The sequence below is a fragment of the Mustela erminea genome, chromosome 9, assembly GCF_009829155.1.
Source record: "Mustela erminea isolate mMusErm1 chromosome 9, mMusErm1.Pri, whole genome shotgun sequence".
In the NCBI taxonomy this organism is placed as follows: domain Eukaryota; kingdom Metazoa; phylum Chordata; class Mammalia; order Carnivora; family Mustelidae; genus Mustela; species Mustela erminea.
In genome coordinates, this window is record NC_045622.1 from 95,869,361 (window position 1) to 95,887,927 (window position 18,567).

The following is an 18,567-nucleotide window of genomic DNA, read 5'->3' on the forward strand; positions in this document are numbered from 1 at the left end:
TAAGGCATGGAGCCTCAGAAAGATTAAGAAAGCCGCCCAAGGTCACACAGCCAGAATGTGGCAGAGCCACAGTTCCAACCAACTTGATCTGTTAGAAGCCTCCAGTCTCCCCCGGATGATTTCATGTCTCACCACCCCTGGCTCTGGCATTGAGAGGACGCTAGCCCTGGCATTTAAGTCAAGGAAGTAGGTGATCCACAGAAATGGGTGGCTTGCAGAACCCGCCCATCACCCCGTGTGGGCCTCCAGGCCTTTAGGGTGTGTGCCAGATGTCGGAGACAAGGCAGTGGCCGAAAAGGATGGTCCACTGGGAGGTTGCCTCTGCTGATACTTGTAGGAAGGCTTGCATGTGTGTAGGCGTGTGTGCGTGTGCACACGCAAATGGACACACCAGCCTAACCTCCATGGTGGTGCAGGAGAGAATCAGGGAGAACTCTGCATTTGATAAGTGAGGAGAGAAGGGCTGGGTGGCTCCACGGTCATCCCTATCTCCATTCCCAGGGAAAGACTCTAACATTTTCCTGGAAAGCGGGCCACCAGCCTGGAGGCTGTAGGTCTCCACAAAGTCAAGAAGAAAGGACACCAGTAAACTCTTCTCCAAAATCAGTTCCAACTTTATCAGCCCCTCTTACAGAGCGGGGGAGGACTCATGCCAAGTGAGGACAGGCTGTCTCTGAGCACTTCATCCCCAGACACCACTGCCTCCTGAAAATCAGCCTCTACGTGACCCCACGCCTTGCCCCGGTCTCCGAGCAAAGCGGAACGGCTCCCTCGTAATCGCCCCATGGGACTCAGTCTGGCGTGGTGTGGGGAGCACGAACCTTGGGATCCTCTGAATCTCAGCCTGGACCTCAGTCCAGGAGCCATGAGGCCCGGGGCAGGGGACCCAATCCTTCTGAGCCTCTTTCCTCTTCTGTAAAACGGAGATAATAACTACCCGTGGTCTTAAGTGCAGTCAACGTGAACATTCCTGCCACTTCCCTTTCCCCTTCTTCTTTCTGGATCCCCTTAACCTCCACTGACCACCGTACCACCTCGCTTCAGGCCCCTCATTTCCCAGCATCCTCCCAGCCGCGGCCCAGCTTCTGAGCTTCGCAGGAGACAGTGGTTTTGCCACCCTTTGCTTGTGGCCTGCCACGGGCCAGCTCCCCAGAGAGCAAAGGCCTCAGAGCCCTGTGACTGGGGGACCCCACCCTCTTTGTAAACACCCGTTGGGCACCAAGTGACCTCAGGAGGGAAGTGCTTCACCGGGACCCTCCTCTCCCAGCCCTGCCTGCTGCCGTATGTTCCAGAGGCAGCGCCAGGCAAATCTGGCACCCTCGCACCCAGGCCGCCTCCGTCCTGGAAATAGGCACTTGGAGCCAAACCCTTGGCTGAAGGTGGAAGGAAGTCCGAGTCCCTGAGCGCGGCTTCTCGCCTGCCCTCCCACAGCCCCGCCTTGGGCCATCCCAGAAGGGGCAAGTGCTCTCACACGAAATGTTCTTCCAGGATCCCGATAGACATCCCTCCTCTCCTGTTAATCCTTGTTTCTTAAAAACAAAGACAGGAATTAAATATAATGAAATAAGGGCGCCTGGGTGGCTCAGTGGGTTAAAGCCTCTGCCTTCGGCTCAGGTCATGATCCCAGGGTCCTGGGATAGAGCTCTCTGCTCAGTGGGGAGCCTGCTTCCTCCTCTCTCTCTGCCTGCCTCTCTGCCTACTTGTGATTTCTCTCTGTCAAATAAATAAATAAATTCTTTAAAAATATATCTAATGAAATAGTGATCATTTTCATTCTGGGCAGTGGAGATGGATGTGTGTGTTTTACTGTTCTCTGTCACATTTTTTTCTGTATTGTTAAAATTGCTCTTGGTAAAAACATTTTTCTAAGATTTTAAGTAGTCTCTACACTCAGCGAGGGGCCCGAACTCACAACCCCAAGATCAAGAGGTGCACGCTCTATTAACTGAGCCCACCAGGCACCTGTAAATCAAAATACTTTTAAGTCAATAAGATTCATGCAGGTTTATTGGGAAATTCAGGGGATACCAAAAGGTAGAAAGAGAAGAGAATCACCAGAATCTCTTCTCGGCAAACAGACCATTTATCCATTTGACTTACATCCTGGTCCTCATATCTGGTCCTTTTTCTAGCATGCATTCATGTCCTTTTATTCTTTTTTTTTTCTTTTAAGATTTTATGTATCTATTTGAGAGAGCGTGCACAAACGGGGGTAGGGGCAGAGGAAGAGGGAGAAGCAGACCATCTGCTCAGCAGGGAGCCTGATGTGGGACTCGATCCCAAGACCCCGGAATCACGACCTGAGTCAAAGGTAGACACTTAACCAACTGAGCCACCCAGGCACCCTATTCTTTTTTTTTTTAAATTGAAGTATAATTGACATATAATATTGTATTTATTTTAGGTTCATTTTATTCTTGTTACCCAAAAAATGGCTTTATATTGTTTCATTGCTTCCCCTTCACAATATATTTTATACATAATATATATATATATATATATATATATATATTTTTTTTTTTTTCCCCTTCACAATATATTTTGAACAGTTTCCCACACCCTTGGATCTTAATTGTTAATGCACTTCTCTTCATTTCAGCATTTTTCCCCATGTAATCATGAATAAGGTATATTTCTTATGATTGCGATCCATATAGATCCCATTAGGATCATACAATTTATAGCATTTATTAGTTTTTCTTACCCGAAAAGTAATACACTTTTGTTGTAGAAAAGTTAGAAAATACAGACAAGCAAACAAATGAACACACAAAATCCTACAGCCTGCTAAAATAACCTTTGCTAACATTTTTGTGTTGAACCATCCTGTCCACATTTTCAGGTACACAGGTAAATATACGGAAACATACATTTTGCAATAAAATTGGAATCCTATGATTCCTACTATTTTTAGCTCACATTCTGTTGTTTATTTAACAATACATCTGACATCAATTAGGATTGTTTCAGCTACAAATGACAGAAAACCCAAAGGAACAGTGGCTTCAACACGCTCGTTTCGCTCTCTAGGAAATGATGTCTGGAAGTAAGCAGCCCTGGCTGGTATAGCAGCCCCGTGACCATCAAGGAACCCAGGCCCCTTCTACCTGGGGTTCTCCATCGTCAGTGTATGCCTCCCACTAGGGCCCCAGGACGGTTGATGGAGGAAGACGGCTTCTTTCAGTAAAGAAGAGAGACCCCCTCTTCCTCAAAGGGGCGTTTCCTGGAATTCACATGCATCACACCTACTCATAGCACCTTGCCAGAACTAAGTCCCATGCCCCCCCACCACCAGGAAATAGGATTTATCTGAGTAGAGCTCTTATTACTATAGAAAAAAGGAAGAACAGATTTTGGGGGGCTAACTGGCTTCTCGGTCGCATTTTACAAACGTCTTCCTAGGACACCTAGTTGTATATCCCATTTTTTTCTCTTTTTTTTTGGTGAACGTTTGACAACATCATTAAATATTCTTCCATTTTCATGGCTGCTTCATGTTCCCTAATATGCAGATAAGAGTGATCATAGACCCAACGCCCTCTTCCTTGATATTTGGGTGTTTTGTTCTAGCAAAGAAGGTTCTTCTGTGGTTAAAACTTGTCAGAGGAAGAGATCCCAACCTTTCCTCTATACCCTGGGGGTGACCACCCAAGACATTTTGCTGAGGTATCAGGATAGTGTCTTGAAAGCTGGCTTACCAGTCTAAATTTGTTTCTGCAAAAAAAAAAGTAAAGCTTTTTGACAACAGGTGTATACCTTTGTTCCCCTTTCAGAGGAAGTCACAGTGCAGGGGGCAGAGGGACAGGGGCAGAGGCTGGTGGGCAGTTCTGCCCTGGGCGGGAGGAAGATGGGGTGGGGGACAAGGGGGTTGGCGGCTGGAGGTAAGGAGTGAGTGGGAGGGGACTGTGGACTCTCGGGAGCCAGGGGTGGACATGGTCCTGTAGAAGCAAGGGGACTTCATGGGCCCCAATTCATTCTTTTTTTTTTTTTTTAAGATTTTATTTATTTATTTGAGAGAGAGGGAGGGCATGAGCAGGTGGGAGGTGCGGAGGGAGAGGGAGAAGCAGGCTCCCTGCTGTGGGGCTCGATCTCAGGATCAAGGATCATGACCTGAGCCGAAGACAGACGCTTAACCGACTGAGCCACCCAGGCGCCCCCCAATTCATTCTTCCCTCAAGTTCAACCTTTGCCTTTTGTGTCCCTCCTCGGGGTCATGCCCTGCACCAGTCCCTGGGGATGTCTCAGGGAAGACATGGTCCCTGCTCTCCAGGAACCCAGTCAAATCTAAATTCTCAGATGTTAGAGTTCAGCCGGCTGTGTGCCTCAAATACAGAATCCTCAAGACCATACCCAAATACCTGAAGCAATTCGTGTTAGGGGGCCTAGAATCTGCATTTCTTCCAGTCTCCCCGGGTGACTGACGAGCATGATCCGGAACCGTTTTGGTGGAGAACTATATCAGTCTAGGAATTTGGAGGTCTCTTAAATCAGGCACACCTGGAGCCTCTGTCAGCTTGTATGTGTCTTGAGTCTTGAGTGTTAAGCTGTTAACAAAATAATGAGGACACCTGTCAGACACACCTGAATCCAAATAGCCGCTCCATCCTTCCGTAGCGGAGTGACCTCGGGCAAATTATTTAAACCTCCCTGAGACTCAGTTTACCCATTTGTAAAATGGGAAGACTCCTGCTCCCCATGTGAAAACAAACACTGGCGCTTAGCAGAGTGTCTCTGCAGGCAATAAAAGCTAGCTATTATTAAATTAATTAAAACTGCCTTTAGGTAAGTAATTAGAGCCAGCGACCAGAGACAGATATAGAAAGCTTTCTTAGAGGCTGCATGGCTCAGATGCTACTAGGCTTTCAATTCACAGCTGTTATTATTACTATCATCCTTACGTTCGTTTTAATTCTAGGCTTATCCTCACCTCGAGCTGTACCGGCCACTCAATCTTATCCTCCCAACAGAAATCATGGATGGAGCCATGGACCCATGGCTCTGAATTGCGGGCTTACTGGGGAACCCCTAGAGCCTGCTCCAGGATGAAAAAGGTTTTCTCAGGACCTTCCAGAAGGACGTGCAAGCAGCAAGCAGGTCGGCAGGAGTGGGGACCTCAAGTCCCCACTTTCAACTCCCTGCTTTTTGCGGGAGCCAGGCATAGCCCTGGGCCATTCACCCGGCACCCAGGATCTGAGAACTGTGCAGCCCAGGGCTGCTCAGAGGCCAGAAGGAAGTGGCAGTGTCACTGTTGATAATTACATTTTCAAGTGTTCTATGGATGGAGCGGTTACCATGGTGACGCTGAGCTGAGCGGCAGCCTCTCTTGAGTTGAGTTGTGAGTCAGGTTCAGCTTTATTTATTTAAAAAGAAAACCAACGCCCTGACCTGTGAAGGACAAAGCAACACGCAGGTAGAGACTTGGGCGTCCACTTGGGGCGGGGGTGATTCAGCCCGCCGCTCGCAGGCTATCGGTGTCCTGACGTCAGTTGGCCCAGCTGGCTCCCGGGGCCTGGAAAAGTCCACAGAGGTAAGTGGGGGAGGCCGGCATTTCAAACTGACCCAGGAGAGGAAGCACAGAGGGAAGCCACATGGCCAGTGGGCCTGTTGGAAACCTCTTAATGGGAAGAATATCCCATTTGCTCAGCTCTGGCCCAAGGGCCGGGCTCCTTCAGGGGACGCTTTCAGCCCTGGCAGGGCAGTCCTCAGGGCCCAAGGAGAGAGGCAGGTGAGGGCCAGGTTCTCAGGCTGACCCACCCCTCGGTGTGTATACACTAGCTATGGCCCCTGGCGGGGGAGGCGGGGGACGGGCAGCAGAATCCTGGAAAGGACCGCAGAAATGTTCTTCCTGGAGTGACGGAAGAACTCCTGCAGGGGGAGAGGGATCCTAATAGCACCCATGCACCGGGGATTCTGAGGATGAAATGCGATAGTATTTGCAAATGTTTAACGTAGAGCTGGGCTGGCATACAGTCAGCTCTGGGGACTGAGGTCTATTGTTAACTTCTGTTCAGGCCCTTATCTTCGCCCACCTGGTTAGAACCGCAGCAGCGTCCTAACTCCACGGGCTGGTTCCAGTCTTACGCACCTCTGATCTGTTGTCCACACCACCACAGAGCGGTTTACTGAAAATGCATCTGGATCATGCTAGTTTTCTGCCCCCGAAATCTGCCAGTGGCCCCATTTGCCTTCAGGATAACGCTTAGAATTCCTTGAAGGCGCTTAGGCCTTGAATGATCTGGCCCCTGGCCGCCCTCCCCAGCCCAGTCACTCACCACGCCCTACCAGCCTCAATAAGTTGGGGCCAGTACCCCAGTGCCGGCACTCTCCCCAGGGGTCAAGCTCTGTCGTACCTCCAGGATCTTTGGCATGCCATCCCCTTGGCCTGGAAAGTCCACACTAACAAACACCTACTTCTCTCTCCTCCAAGACCCACATCAAGGACGTTGTGTACGGGGAAATAAATCTTCCTGTCCTCCCATCCAATGCAGAGCAGGCCACTGCCCACTCTGAGCCCCTTCGGCACCCTCTGTAGAGACATTTCTCACTTTACACTGCAATTCTTGCGACCTGTGCCTGTGACACCTTTCAGCTTCTTGAGGGCAGCGCTGATTCTAAATAATGTCTTTTGCCCAGAACATAGACAGTACCCTAACATTCACAAGGGGGGGCTGCAAATGAATGAATGAATGAAGACAAAAATCCCTTTCTACAGAAGGAAACTGAGGCCCAGATAGGAGGAGTGACTTGGTTATTAAAGTAGAGTCCTGAGGCCCTCTGACTCTAGAACCATCTGATTCCAGAGACCAGGGACCATCCATCCACTCATCCATCCATGGCTTACTAAACACCAACCACCCAGCAGATACAATCTTGTCCCTGGAGTAGCTCTGGCCCGCAGGACCCCTCAGACAAGTGGGATAAAATGACAGATGTACAGACAATTCCCTCACTTTTCACTGTGAGCTGGGACAGAGGATGTAGGAGTGATGGGAATTCCGGGGACCCCGATATGGATGGAGGTAGAGGGAGGTCCTCTGGGTCTGTGTCTTCTACTCCCTGTGTGCCCGTTCTGGAGCCCAAGTTCCCACAGACAGCCAGCCCAAGGCAGCAGCCTTCCAGGTGCTGTTGACACAGGTAAACAGACATCTACCTGGGCACACACATACCTCAGAAAGGTGACAGGGACACTCAGTCACAAGGACACATTTGCACCCCTCAGCCATCAGGTCAGGGGCCATCCAGGAGCAAAGACAGATGAAATCAGACTGCAGAGCATTCTCGGACACTTCACACCATGCCTCGCCCTTTCGCACACCGGGGCCCACTGGATCCCCACCTGGTGAGGTCCTCCAGGCAAGACAAATAAACTGTTTTCTCCCCCATTTCCAGATGGACAAACTGAGACCCCGAGAGATTTAGCTGACTTGCCTCCCGTGCCCCCAACCACCACTTCCCCACTTCCCACTTCCACTTCGTGGAAGTTTCGGAACTGACCCATTCTTCTGCAGGCATTTGCAAGCCTTTAGTCTGTGCCAGGCCTTCTGCAGGGTTCAGGGGATGCCGAGGCGAATTGGCCACAGCCCCTGCCCCTCGTGGGAGATGGCAGCCACTTCTAGCCCCAAGATCTGAATCTGGGTGTAGCCAGGTGAGCCGGAGCTCCTGTTAGCCTCTGCAACTTAAGAGTTTTGAGTCTCTGATTCAAAACGTAAATGAGATCAAACCTGTCTGATGCTCAAACCCTCCCATCACACCCATCGTGCTCCGCAGTACCACACCTGACCCAGCTCTCTTCTTACCACCGCCCACCTCTTGTCCCACTGGCCTCCTGGCTGTGCCCACAGCAAAAGAACGACCTCCGACCTCCGACCTTTGCACCGTCTCTTCCTGCTTCGGGACAGGGTTTCCCGCAGATGGTCACAGAGCAAAATCTCTCCTGCCGCCCCGTCGGTCTCTGCGTCTTCAAGCCGCCCCCTCTCTGCATCTTCAAGTGGCAGGACACCACTGAGTCCGAAACGATGGCCCTGTGCTTTTCTTCAAGGTACTGACTTCATATGACAATTATGTGTATTTGACCATTGACGACCTCCTGTACAGAAGAGTAAGAATGCATCCACTGTGTTTATTACTATACCCTCAGCGCCTAGAATGGCGCTGGGCGCATAGCAGGAACTCAGTAAATTTTGATGAACAGGAATGTATCAATCATGCTGTTGCCTCCCCTTTAAAATGATGCCTGGAGCACCTAGCTAGGAGGACTAATTATGTTATACACGGAAGATGCCGAGCCCGGCGCCGGGTGCTTTGCTGTACAGGAGAACGTTGGTATTTGCTTTGCTCTTGCTGTTATCACTGGGGGGCCGATGGGTGAGCAGTGGGGGTGACGGGCGTGAGAGTAAGTCACACGGTGTGGTAACGAAGCTCTTGTTTCTGAACACAGTCCACCACTTTGGGGCCCAGGAAGCAGCCCCTCCATGGGCCTGCAGATCAGGGACCAAATCTCCTGCCCTCTTGTCTGTGGGAGTCATCCTCAGGGTCTTGTCCGGATGGCCAGGAGACCTCTGGGCCCCGCCTGGGCTGGGGGCAGTGGGCAGCGTCCAGACCAGGCCTAGGAAACCCTTGATTTCCACCCCCCTGGGAGCAGGCCCCACATCAAAGCCAATCTCAGAGGGGCGAGGCCTCGAGATAAATGGAAGATTAAAGAAGGCGAGGTCTCCACAGGCCACAGGGAGAGGCAGCAGGCAGGCGACCACAGAGGGGAGGCCCTGACGCAGCCCGGGCAGCGGGCAGTGGCCATCTTGGGGGGCAAGAGGTGAGAGGGGGGCCCAAGCCTAGGCGAGTGGAGTAGAGCAGGGATGGGTAGCTCAGCCTAGGCCTGGCTGCTCCCCCCACCCCAGGCTTGGCCCTCCCACCCCAGCATTAGACTTGGGCCTATTCCTCCAGTCCATGTCTACTTCTTAACCCTTTATCAGCCAGACAGCAGCAGGGAAGTGCATCAGAGGAACCCCCAGGCCTCTCTTCAAGAGAGTTTGTTTGGTCATTGGGTTCAGTCATTGGGGTTTGCTCCCTCCAGCAAAGGAGCCTGTAATGAAGCCCTCCTGGTCCCAGTCTTCCTCCCCAGGAAGGTCTGTAATTAGTGCAGGAGGCGAGGCTGGGAAAGCTCAGACAATGTCATTTGAACCAGGATGAGACAGGGCTCAATTGCTAGTCTGCACATTTTTTTTTCTGGTGCCATTTCATATACAAAACTCCAGCAAGCTTAACCCTTTCCTGGCTGGGCTCTTATGCTGGGGTTTCATCCTAGCATATTACCCAACCCTGTGCCCAACGTGTGCCCATCTCGCCTGTCTGCGATGCACGCCCCAGTGCAGGAAAGCCGTGATTTCCAGCTTCTCTAACGGCCAACGCGGCCATCTGACAACCCATCATCCAACAAGCCTTTGCTGAGTGTCACCAGATGCTAAGCACGGAGGAGAGAGGACCCAGAGGGAAGTCTATCATCTTGCCATCAAGGAGATTACAATCCTCTGAGCAGTGGAGGAATGCAGACCAGCAACAGGTGGTAATCGATGCAAGACAGGATAGAGTCAGACGGTGAGGACCAGCAAGGGGCAGGGAAGGAAGTCGTGCGCAGTCCAAGTGCACAAGATGGGAGGTCCGCGTGCGGTAAGCATTCTGTAGATACGGACTGACAGAACCATCTTCCTGGAGCCGAGCATTTCGGCAATCAGGGTGTGAGGGCTGAACTCACAAGGGCAAGGGAGGCAGGCAAAGCCTTGGCAGCTCTGAACCAGCCCCAGATGGAAACAAATGTCCGAGTCTACTGGGAGGCACAGGCTACCGCTTCCCCTCCCATGCCCTGAAGCACTCATTCTGAATCCCTGAACTACAGTTCATCTCACACTGACGTACAACCTGTCTGATTACATATCTGAGACCCCACCGGACTTCGAGCAACCTAAGGTCTCTGATGGCTAAGCACTGAGCCTAGCACTCAAGAGGTACTCAGTAAATGCTCATTAAATAAATGACTGAGTTTTGGATGGTAGGATGGAGGTGTGAGGAAGAATCCACCTCCACAGCCTTTCCCAGAGGGGATGTCAACTGTGGCCTCGCTGCCCTTATCAATCATAGCACAATCTCCCTAACATATAAAGAGCTTCTAAAAATCAATAAGACAAGACCAACCACTAATTTTGAAAAGGTCAAAGAATATGAACAGGGTCTACAGAAAAGGAAACTTAAAGTGTTCTTGGGCATCTAAAATGACTCTCAGCCTCACTAATAGAAGAGAAATGCAAGCTGGAAACCATTCAAACGTTTACTGATACCCTTTATTTCAATGACAGCAGAGAAAGCAGCACTGTGTACATAGCCGCTCCGGGGCGTGAATTGATATGAACCAGTTGACACTATCTATCGACATTACAAATGCACATTCTCTTTGACCCAGTAGTACCTTGCCTGAGAATTTACCCTACAGATACACAGTGCTTGAACAAGACTATCAATACAACATTGTTTGTGATAGTAAAAACTTGGAAACAATCCAAATGTCCATCATCTAGGGATAGAGAAGTAAATTACGGTACAGTCATACAACGGGTAGCTATGCAGCTACTTAAAAAAAAAGAATGAGGGGCGCCTGGGTGGCTCAGTAGGTTAAGCCTCTGCCTTCGGCTCAGGTCATGATCCCGGTATCCTGGGATCAAGCCCCGCGTCAGGCTCTCTGCTCAGCAGGGAGCCTGTTTCCTCCTCTCTCTCTGCCTGCCTCTCTGCCTACTTGTGATCTGTCTGTCAAATAAATAAATAAAATCTTAAAAAAAAAAATGAGGAAGTTCTCTATGTACTAATATAGGCAGATCTCCAAAACAAATTTAAAAAAAAAAAAGGGAAAAAAAGATATAGAACAATGTATATAATAACCCTCTTTTCAGTTAAAAAAGAGAAAGAGCTGGGTGGCTCCATGGGCGAAGTGTCCGACTCTTGATTTCGGCTCAGGTCTCGATGTCAGGGTCGTGAGTGCCATGTCGGACTCCACATGGAGCATGGAGCCTGCCTAGGATTTTCTGTCTCCCTCTGCCCCTCCCCGCCACTCTCTTTCTCTCTTTCTCCAAAAAAAAGAGAGAGAGGAAAAAATATATAGATACATATGCATACACACACACAAACATACACACCCCAAAGAAGGGTACCCAAGGAAGCAATCAAATTGATTGTATGTTGATTAAAGGGTGAAAATGTAGCCATGAGGTTGGAGGATATAGGAATGAGAGGATTACCTCTTATTGTATTCCCTTTTTTATGTTTTTGGGTCACGTGACATTGTCTAGTCAACAAATTCAAAAAGACCAAAAATAATAATAATAATAATAATTTTTTAAAAAACAACCCTCCATCGGGCTCTCTGCTCAGCAGGGAGCCTGCTTCCTCCTCTCTCTCTGCCTGCCTCTCTGCCTGCTTGTGATCTCTCTCTGTCAAATAAATAAATAAAATCTTTATAAAAAAAAAAAAAAAAAAAAAAACAACCCTCCAAAGCCATCTACCTAGATACTGGGGGTTCTAGGCTTTTTCCAAAGTTGCTAGGTAGAGAGGATCCTACCTCACTTTCCATGCCCGGGCCCTGCCGTATTTTCCTGAGGCCTTGGGTCCGGGTCTGTGGTGGCTGTTGTCCCAAGCGGTACGTCACATAAGGGCAGGCTACGACAGGGGTCCAAGTCACCGTGTGAGCCCCAGGAAAACAGGATAATCCTGTATCTGCCTCTGAGGGCTGTGATAAGGCTTAAATGAGGCTTAACTAAGAAAAGGCAGAGGAACTGCATAGCATAAATCCTGAGACATGATAAATGTTACCGTAAAAATGTACCAGGCCCACTGTTGGTATTTTTTGCCAATTGTTGGTCTTTGTCTTATTGATTTACAGGGGCGATTTATGGATTCAGAAGATTGAGATCCTCGCGGCAAATCGGCAGAGCATTGAGGGTCAACGGGACCAGAATACATGGCAGTTTGTGAGAATCCTTATTTCTATGACGATTTCCCCTCCGTGCCATGCAGGCGAGTGTCTGCAGGCGTCCCACACGAGAGGCCCTAGGGCTCATCTGGACAGGCCCGAGAAACGAAGTCTTTATTCATCAGCTCTGTGTCACTGTGTGTCACTGCCAGTGTCCCCGGGGTTGCCAGACACCGTCATTCTCCACTTCAGCTCTCGGAACAACTCCCCTTCCACTCTCGATCAGACTCATTCTTTGCACCCTCCCTAGAGGTGCCCAGTTTGTGGAGGACATGCGTGGTGCCGGGCCGTGTAAGGACTGAATTCACTAACAGATGAGTTAAGGCCTACCCTGGGAATCCCCAAGTCTTCATGCAGGGGCTCCCCAGGGGAGACAGACTCCAAGTGATTAGGCCTGAAGGTGTATAGCAAGGGATCAGGGCCCCGAATACACACCACTGGAGCCCCTCGCCCTGATCCTTGGGTTTTTGGTGCTTGCTTGCCACAGAGCTGAGAAAAAAAACGTGGCTCCCCTGGGCCCACATCCATTCATTTTCTCCAGGGAATTAGTCCGCCCTTCAATTCTGGAGGCTCCAGAAATGTTCCTCAGAGCATCTGGAATATATATTTGCTCTCCCTGGTGATTGCCAAGGCCAGCTCTGCTGGTTTTCTGTTTGTTCTACTCAGCCATGGGAGCTGGAGCTGGTTCCTGCGGATGGGGGATGCCCATAGCCCCCAAAGTCCTCTCTCCCTGCATGACAGGGGATGCGAGCCCAGACGTGGACCTGCTCTTCAAGCAAAGGAAACTGAATGAAGGCTACCAAGAATTAAAGGTTGGAGTCTCCAAAGCCCCCAGGTTCCTCCCAATGCCCCCAGAAAGCCCCCCATTACTACAAATGTGTCCAGTCCTAGAGTCTGGATCCTACCTGGAAAGATTAAGTCAAACAGATCAATTCGCACTTGAGCTTAATGGCTGTGTGACCTTGGACAAATAACATAACCTCTCTGAGCCTCACCTTTTTCATCTATAAAAGTAAGAATATTTCTGTATTTACACTTATCTCACTTCAGGGTATATTAAAGGTATTTGAGAAACCCTGCAGACAACAGAATTAGATCTTAATAGGAGAAAAAGGATACAAAGAAAGGGGGGATAAAGACCTAAGATGAAGCCAGGCTGCAGTCAGTCTGTGAAATGGAACACCCACCCCCCCCCCACCCGTCCTGACCACCCCCACCCTCGCCATGAGATCCTGTTACAGAGGTGTGCCCCAGCAAATTCACCTCTGAGCTTCCTGACAGCCCAGATAAAGGAAATTCAATGAGACACAAAATCTGAAGTGGCCATGAGATTCAAAATAGACCCACAGCTCAGAAGCGACCAGCTTTTCTGTGCCCTGAGGTCAACGAAGCTCTGTCCCCTGGACCTAGCAAAGGGGGCAGGTTGGGGAGGAGGAGTGTGTACACAGCGAAGCTGAGGCTATCTTCTAGGGCTTTTTTTGTGTTTGAATTAAAATAAAAATGCCTGACAGTGACCCTTAGAGCAGCTGGCCCATAGTAGGTAGGTGCTTAATACATCCATTCTCCCTCCCTCGCTTCCTTTTCGGTCCTCCTCGGTCCTCAGTCTCCTCCCAGGTAAGGAGTGTCTGTGAGATCTGTGCACACAGCTCCTCAACCCTTCAGCACATGCTAATTAAATACTTACTGTGTACCAGGCTCTGGGCAAGGCCAGTGCGGGAATTGCCCTAAACCTCACTCGATTCTTTCCTGCTGTCCCCAGATCCTTCTTGGTCTCAGAAGTCCTCTCCCTTCCCCCCCACCACCCACCCTTCCTGGTCTCAGGGCTCTGCCTCCCCTCGAGCAGGCTTATAAACCCCAGGGAACCCCACTCCTGTGGCTTGCCCCTCATTCCCCACATAGCTTCAGGCTGCTCCCTCCTGCCACCACATTCATGGAGCTCAGCCACGTGCAAAAGCACCATTAATCTTCCATTCCGTCTCCCCCGGCCCTGCTGCCTATTGGAAGAAGATGGAAACCAGATTTGCGGCCGCACGCGCTGGCGCGGATATGCACAGAGGGGTGGGTCCACTTCTAGGTGTGAGCTGGCACTCTCCCTCCGGAGGCTTGCACGCGGGCTCGAATGGCAGAAGCCCCTCAGGTCAGTCGACACCTCCAGACGCAGGATCAGCCGCCCAAGCAGCGCGAGCAGGCACGGTCTCAGGGCCGCCCACTGCAAACTCAGCTCCTGGCTGATGGACGCCCAGAGACACAGGAGCTCCTCACACACACAGCCCACATGTGCTCTCTGGACAGAGGGAGACCGAATCACAGCAGCTCAGGGCTGGTAGGATGGAATCTGAGCGATCATCCTGTCCCAGACCCTCATTTTACCAAAACGAGTCTGAAGTCTTGATTTAACCTTGACCGTTACCTGTCCCCACACACCTGAACACTGCCTGGGTGCATTTTAGCAAAGTTTTGGATTTAAATGCCCAATGCTTCTTCTTTGCTTTCCTGCTGATGGGCCCCTTCAGCCTCGCCAGCCTTGGAGGTTGGGGAAACTGAGGTAGAAGCAGGCAGGAGGTAGACTGAGCAAGTGTGGCAGTAGGGGTCAGGGTCTAGCCTCTGAACTTTCCATACCCCTGCCCTCCGTCTCAGTCCCATATTTCCAGCTCTGCCAGGCCTAGGTGGGGCAGGATTTGCTGGGGAGTGTTCCCGACAACACAAGGGCTCACCAAGGCAAAAGGAAGGCCTGGCTTTGTTGACTTTTCTCCCCTGGCTTCCATTAGAAAGCGAAGGGGCTAGAGGCTGGATACCTGAGTGTACGTACTCTGGGGTTGGAGCCAGTGGCCTGAATTATAGAGGCATCTAGAAGCAGAGTTGGTACAGGTGACTCGAGGTAGAGGAAAGAAGGGTGAGTTCAGAGCAGGACTGAGCAAAGCAGGAAGCGGGTGGAGCTGTTCCCCAGGCGGCAGGCAGACAGAGGGCCAAGGGGCGGGCCTGCCTCCAGTCCAAAGAAGGGACAGTAGAACAGAAATTCAGGGAAAACGAAGCTTAAATAATTACCAGGAAAAGTCACTGGAAGAGAGGCAAGTGTTTTCTTAGTCCTTAAGGAACTTCAGTCTTCAGAGAATTTGGAGAGGGGGTAAAAATCAAGGTCCTTTTCCAAGGCAGGGTGGCTGGTGATTCACTAGCTGCTGAGGAAGGCCCTGGAAGGCCCTCCCCTCAGCTCCTGCCTCTCCCTAGTGAGCAAACCCAGTTCATCTCGGGTGAGCGGAAAGGGCCCTGGGTAAGAAGCCTGGAGGCCCAGATTTCATCCCTATCTCTGCCTCCTTTAAACCTGGTGACCTAAGGCAAGCCTCCTCTGCCCCAGGCCTTGGTCTCCTGCAAAACAAAGGAGTGGTAAGTCATGAACTCTCTGAGCCTTGGTTTTCTCATCTGAGGATTGGGGATGATAATAAATCACATTTCATCAAATCTAAGAATCGATATCATCAATTGTATGATGCACCACTATTTCATGTGCATTCAGAAAAAACTACCTAAGTATCACATGCCATCGATTATAAGACACATTCTGATTTCCGCGATGCTGAAACGTACCTCCCAGCATCAGTGAATATGATACTCATTTCACAAGTGTCTTCCAAGAATTAAATGCGATAACATAAGTATTTAGTGCCTGGCACAACGCAAGTACTCAATAGATTTCAGGTATTTTTATGGTTCAGGGTGAAGCAGGGAAGGAACCAGGCCAAGGGGATGGGTCTGAAGCCTACCCCCACCCACCCGGCAGGGTGCCACCCCAGGGACTCCAGGTCCAGCCCCAGCAGGGGGCACGGGGAAAGCAGCTGTGCAGCCCCTTTTAGGAAGCCACAAGAGAACAAAGGGCCCCATCTATGCCCCGGAAGTCAGCCTAATCTCCAGGATGAATGTGTTTTCATTTCTCAGAAGTTCCTGTTAGAGTATGCCGAAGTGTTTTTCCCTTTACAATCCAGGCAAACAAGGCAGGTTTACTTTGGGTGACCTTCTACCTACCACCCAGGGCCTGCCTGCGGAGTGTAAATACCCAGCCTTGCACCCTTCTGGAGGCTCTGGGCAGGAGCCTGGAACATCGGAGTGCCAAGCCTCCTAAGGAAGCAGGTGCTTTGCCCCTTCCCACCTCCACTCTCCAACAAGACCTGTGCTGGTATAGGCGCATTTAGAAAGTCATTGGAGAGGACAGGACCCTCTGCGTCATTAACACATCTCCCATTTTATTGATGTGAAAACTGAGGCCCAGAGAAGGACAGTGACTCTCCAGGGGTATGAAAGCGTGGCCATCCCCATCCAAGCTCCCACCCCCTCCACCCTAAGATATACACACACGCCATCCCTGTTCACAGCGCAGCCGGACAAGGAGCCCCTCTCTCCACCTGACCTTCAGGGTCTGGGACAGGCAGGAAGCTTATCTCTGTCCTTTCTCTCTGGTGCGTCATTGCCCGGAATGGGATGTCTTTATGCATTTCGCTTACCCTCTGAAACAGCTGCTGGAGAGCAACAACCAGATGTTCCTAAGCCCGTAACGGAAGGGGCTGCAGTCTGTGCTTTGCTTGACCTGGATTGCAGGTGTTTGCAGAGCCAATTTTGGCCTCCTTCCCCTGACCCTTCAGATGCAGAGAAGGGGCCTGAGAGGGGGTAGGGTGTGGGGCCAGGTCCAGGGACTAGCAGGGAGGGAACAGACCCTCCCTATGAGGAGAGACCCCCAAACCTCAGACCCAGTGAGTTGTCTAATTTCCTCTCCCCAAAAATTGGTAAGAGAAGATACAGAAAGGACACACAGCTCCAGAAGGCTTCGGGTGGCCCCCCTAACCTGAGCTAGCACCACTCTCTGCAGTACTTGAACGGAGCCTCGAGCCTCCTGTGATCATAGATCATACGATCAGGTTGGTGGAGGGCACCGGGGTTTCACGTTCGTCCCTCTCGCGCTCCCACACCAATGCCTGCCTCTCCCACCCTTTCTGTTCTACTAACTGTTCCCTCTGGCTGCAGTCCTTTTCCCTCCACTGTGCCCCCTTTTACCGTTCAGCCCAGGCCTGGGTTCTCAGCTCACACATCCCGTCTTCAGAGAGGGCCTCCTTCCCCACTCAGCTGGATCACACTGGTTTATTTCCTTCGTGGTCCTCCCACTCTCTGAAACCATTTTCTTCCATTTTTTCTACCCTTTCTTCCCTCAGTGACTGTGGAAAAATTCTTAATCACTGCTATATCTTCAGTGCCGGGGCTGTGTATCACGCTCAGTAATACTTGCAGAACATGTGACTAAATTCCCTGCCGCACTCGTCCTTGCGGGACTTCGCCATCCCCTTGACCCGGGAAAAAAGCAAGATCACGCTCCTACTATGTGCCAGGCTCTGCACTGCCCATTCCCTCTCTTCTCTCCTCCTCCCCTGCCCCCTCCGCCACCCCCCCACCCTCAGGATTTCTCCTGGGAGATCCTGCCTCTCAGACTCCACGGGAGGTACCGGAACCAGTTTGTCTCCCCAGGATTATTTCCAATGGTTTCCTGGGGTGTTCACCTGGGTAAGAATCAGGAAAGAGAGGACACTCTAATCCTATTTATCTAAAACTATATAATCTTCCCCAATCATTTAAATGGTGCCTCTGTCTCCAATTACAGAGCCGGCTGGGAGGAACACACACACAATTTCCAGCCAACCTCAGGCAGAGGGACAGTTTTCTTCCTCCTGGGGGCCTCCAGGGACTCCAAGCTTGGGGACCGGGACCCCAGACACCTGCTACTTCAAACTGACCTGCCACAGACTGGTGTGTTGGCCCTGCCAGAGATATGCCCCTCCTCCTGGAAAAGGATCGGCCACATTCTCAGTGCTGGAATGTTCCCCAGGTGGCCAGATGTGAGGCATGTGGGGAACACACCCACGGTCTCAGCACCCTAATTCTACCTGTCACTGTTTTGAGAGTCAGCTGATTGCTTTTGGGCCCACCTAGAGTGTGGGCTATATTCTCAGCTTCTCAGAAGCAAACTCTTCAGGAAGCTTGGGCACTAATAGTCAGGTGACAGCTTGGAGGGTCAGAACCTTATTCTCCAGAACTCTGTCAACTGGGTCATGAGACGGAGGGAAAGCCACGCGCCTGCCTACCTGCCCCAGGCGAGCAAACAGCTTCTATCTCTGCCTCACCGTGTGTGCCCACCTTGGCACCAACAGAGCAATTTCCGTGACACTCTGGCTTAACCACAATGACATCTCTGCTTCTTAAAGGCTTTTTGGTTCCTGAGCTAATTAAAAGCCACAGACTGAGAGGACACACTTAATCCTATTAATGACTTCTGGGCAGGAACCAGTGCCTTTCTCATTCCCTCCATTTGTTCAGGTGCCTGGTGATTGTTTATCAGCTTTTTCAAGAGATTAAGCTGAACTCCCTGGCAGGCCACTTGGGTACTGGTTCCAGGGGGCCTGGGAGTGTTCGGTGACCCTGGGGTGTGCAGACAGCCACACCTGGCAAGCTCCATGGGCTCTGCTGTTTTTACGAGCCATTAGAGGGACTGGATGACTGATGAGCAGAGGAGTCTTCGCCTC

General features: G+C 50.9%; 2 long non-coding RNA genes across 2 annotated transcripts; one reads left to right on the forward strand and one right to left on the reverse strand.

Moving 5' to 3' along the window:
- Positions 1-432: 432 nt before the first annotated feature.
- On the reverse strand, positions 433-17,173 carry LOC116599644. The gene is made up of 5 exons (XR_004289439.1): positions 17,051-17,173; positions 5,260-5,509; positions 4,359-4,544; positions 1,472-1,529; positions 433-913 (listed from the first exon to the last, which is right to left on the reverse strand). It is a non-coding gene; the product is annotated as an uncharacterized LOC116599644 (long non-coding RNA).
- LOC116599643 lies at positions 5,450-13,524 on the forward strand. The gene is made up of 3 exons (XR_004289438.1): positions 5,450-5,527; positions 7,899-8,038; positions 11,921-13,524. It is a non-coding gene; the product is annotated as an uncharacterized LOC116599643 (long non-coding RNA).
- Positions 17,174-18,567: the final 1,394 nt, after the last annotated feature.